The sequence below is a fragment of the Sinocyclocheilus anshuiensis genome, unplaced genomic scaffold (assembly GCF_001515605.1).
Source record: "Sinocyclocheilus anshuiensis isolate Anshui unplaced genomic scaffold, SAMN03320099.WGS_v1.1 scaffold369, whole genome shotgun sequence".
Lineage (NCBI taxonomy): Eukaryota > Metazoa > Chordata > Actinopteri > Cypriniformes > Cyprinidae > Sinocyclocheilus > Sinocyclocheilus anshuiensis.
The window spans coordinates 1,586,693-1,590,730 of NW_015540935.1; positions in this window are offsets into that span (position 1 = coordinate 1,586,693).

Here is a 4,038-nt window from a genome sequence, read left to right on the forward strand (position 1 = left end):
AAACTTATATGAACCCTGAAGGAGGGAGTGTCTTTGGCACGGCAATACTCCAACTCGTTTAACAGTGTAAATAATTCAGAACGCATGAAATAACATTAGACCTCCCCTTTAAAGTGTGTTGTGTGTTTTTGTCATTTTTAAATATGTCTATATTGTTTCTATTCATTTTTATTTCAGTTTTAGTTTTAGTTGTTAGTACATACTAAATGTTAAAACTAAATGAAAATGAGAAATGTTGCCTCAGAAACTACATTTATTTCAGTTAACATTTATTTTATTTCAAGTATTTAATTTAACTTGATATAATTTAATTGTTTTTTTATTGTAGTTTTAGGTATAATAACCTTGATCTCAACACTCAAAATATTATACAAGTTCCATATAGGCTACTTTTACAGAGCTTCGTGACTTAAAGGTGACATATCATGAAAATCTGACTTGTCCAGGTTTTAAGTGCTATAATCAGGTCCCCGGTGCATCTACCAACCAAGGAAACGTGAAAAAGATTAACCCAGCATAACCGACTGTTTTTGTAACTCATGTGTGTTTTTAACGTAAACCTGTGTGTGAATGAGAGCTTAGTTTAGTACTCACATGCTGTGACAGCCGCTTTCTGTGCGTGTGCTTCGGATGTGTGCTCTCAGAAAACCTTATATCTGAAGTTTAAACTCGTATGGTTTAAAACACATGATTTCAGCGCAATAAACATGATAATCAGAACTAAAGCAGATGTTTTTTAGCAGGTCCGAGCTGTAAAGGCGCAGCTCTATTCTGGAAAAGGGGACGGGGAGCAGCAGCTCATTTGCATTTAAAGAGACAGGCTCGAAAAACAGCGTGTTTCTGCTTCCACTCAAAATATGCATTTTCAAAATGATATAATAAATGATCTGTGAGTATTTTGAGCTGAAACTTCACAGACACATTCTGGGGACACCGGAGACTTATATTACATATTGTAAAAAGGGGTATAATATGTCTTTTTGAAAAAAAAAACTTTTTTGGAGATTGAAAGATGATGGTCACTATGAGCTGTTGTGTACATTTACATTTACATTTATGCATTTAGCAGACGCTTTTATCCAAAGCATCTTACAAAAGAGGAACAAAGCAATTCATCAAAGAGCCAACAATTGTTGTAGTACAAATTACCAGTATTGGTATGAAAAAGAACGTGTGAAGATTCTTAAAAAAATTCTCCTTTTGTGTTCCAAGGGGGAAAATAACATTTTTGGAACAAGATGGGGTAAGTAAAAAAATGACAGAATTTTTCATTTTAAGTACAGTAAACTGATCCTTCAAACCTGCGTCCCTATGGGATAAGCTGTCTGGACAATGGATGGATGGATGATCTTTACCGTTCAAAATATCAGGTAAATTTAACATCTGAATATTAAGTAAGAAACAAAAAAAATCAGCATTGTGTCCAAACTCACATGTGAGGTGCTATTACAGACCCCTGTCTCCACGTGCACTCTTAAGTATCAAGCGCACCCATTAATGTCAGACAATAGAGGCTTCCCGATTCACGGGCCCTTTTCATCCCTGAGAGCAGGATTTGTCAAAACAGCATGTGTTATTGAACCCGGGTTTCTCACCACGCTCAATGCAAATGAGAGCAGCCCGATTTATTCCCAGTGTTTGATGGATTTATTCTGACAGAGGAAGTGACAGCGCTGTGACAGCCAAGCCCCCCCAACCTTTTCTATTTCAATTCTTATTCTATAATGCATTCTATTCTGAACTTCTTTCTCAGCTCTCAGGGCTTTTTCTCAGCATTGTGCTGTAGAAAGGACTGCATTATTCATGATCATATATTCATTGTCATTTCATATACCACCTCTGATTTGCATTCAACTCCATCCCCGTGCTCTCTGATAACTGCGGATAGTTTGCAAATTCTGTGAGGAATGGGCTGATATGTATTTTCAATGACTTCATTTGTGGTTCATGATGTACACACCATGAAGTTAAATGGACTTGTTGAAATAATGTTTAATTTGAAGATAAGCCTTGAATTACATTTGACTGAGTGGAGGGTTGTTTTAATACTGAAGTGTCGTTCACAACGGCAGTGATTTGCTGTGGCAAAGCAACCAGAAGTCATTCATTTTTAATGATTCGGGGCGACTAGCGACCGTTGCAGATGCAACAAAGTTCAGCAGTTAAACTTTATGTAAATGAGCAGTAATGTAGGTAAGCATAAAGTACAATGCCGTATTTACGCTGAGAGACCCACAACAAGCGACTGGAAGTCATTCTATTCCAAAGGGAGTTGGTTACGTGACATTACAAACGATAGAGATCACTGTCGACGCAACTTTGTCTCCCATAAATATGCATGTGAATGGAGGAGACTGGAAACACAAGCGCATACAAAACATTTTGCATTCCACTGCTTACAAAACATGCAAATTCATACGACATATGATGTGACCAAAAGATCTAAACACCACTGCATAGACCTTATTCAGCCTGACAACAGTAATCAGTTGGCAGCAAGGTTGCCAGCAAGTTACTGTTAAATTAACAGTGTCTTGCTGTTGCTGAAATGTACAGTTGGTTACTGTTTTTGCGAATACAGTATAAAGCTGTTATTTTCTACATTCACAGTACAATATTGTCAAATGCACCAACAATTACTTAATGTTTATTTGTACTTCTTCACAAGAGCTATATTTTAAGGATTTTACAGTAAACTACATACACATTTACATGTTAAATTTGGGCTGCTATATATATATATATTTTTTTTTTTTTTTCTAAACCATTTGATTTTATGAATTACCCCGTTTCAGTATCTTGTATAAATGCAGCCTTTGAAACATTAACAATTTTAAAACAAATAATGCATATTAAAAACATCATTTCAAAACATGCATCTTCATTATAACACTTCTGATAAACTTCAACAACAGAAGCCAAAAAAAAAAGACATTTAAGAAAAACTAAAATTTCAGCCATTTAAAAAATAATTATGTATGCACATGTGGTGTGAGTACAGTATGTGTGCGATGTGTGTTTGGGTTCACAAATGAAGTCCCACTCAAAATCTATCAGTTTTTCAAGAAGCGTTGCAACACGAGGGTTGACTGATGTCTTTTTGTGAGCGACCTTCTCTGTCCGCTTCGATAGGATCAGGATTAATCCCAGTGATGCACCTGAAAAACAAATGTGTACATTCAGAATTTGTGTGGGGGGAAATAATATAAATATAGCAAAGTCTATTCTTGCATCAAGAACACTGCGCTTTACTGTTCAGTGTAGGTAAAGTTGCATTTTAGCATATTTTTAGGGGATAGACATTGTCACCTGTAAATCCATATATAAACATAGTTCAGAGAAAGCAGTGGGTTCATTGAAACATGCATTTTCTATACATCTACTTTGAAACAATATGTATACAAATAAACATGAATTGAATTGAATGTTAGCATCTAAGCATCTAACCTCTTAATTAATTCCATCATGCATACTTCCGGTTTGTACTCCACTTGTAATAAGTACAAAAGACAGCAGCAAGCCCAGATAGAAAGGCTGGCTGGAAGCCCTCACAAATGATGTGCTCTTCAAGGCACTAATACGTTTTAGTTTGAAAACGCATCTTTTTCTCATCAGTTTGGCCTTCAGTTCACACTGAGACGGTGTTTTTGTCGAGGAAAATGGAGCTTTTTAAAAATGCTCTCCAAAGTGGATAAATGTAGTGTAAATGTAGTGTGGACTGTGAAAACAGAGGCTTTTGAAAACGATGAGGCATGTTTAGTCATGTGACGCATATTGTACCAATAGACATCTGTGTTTATACAGGTATTGTGCCTGTTATGTGCTATTCACTTTCACACTGTTGCTAAAGATGCTACTTTGTACGCTCTTCATATTACAGTCCAGCAAAGATGACAGGAAATTTACTCACAATTGCTGTCCTGCGGCAAAACATGAGGGCAGTTGCATTTTAGATCAAACATGGTGAGCGAGCGCGACCTGGATGCGTCAGTGAATGATAAGATATTTTCGCAAATAAAATGATCCTGCCAGAAGAAT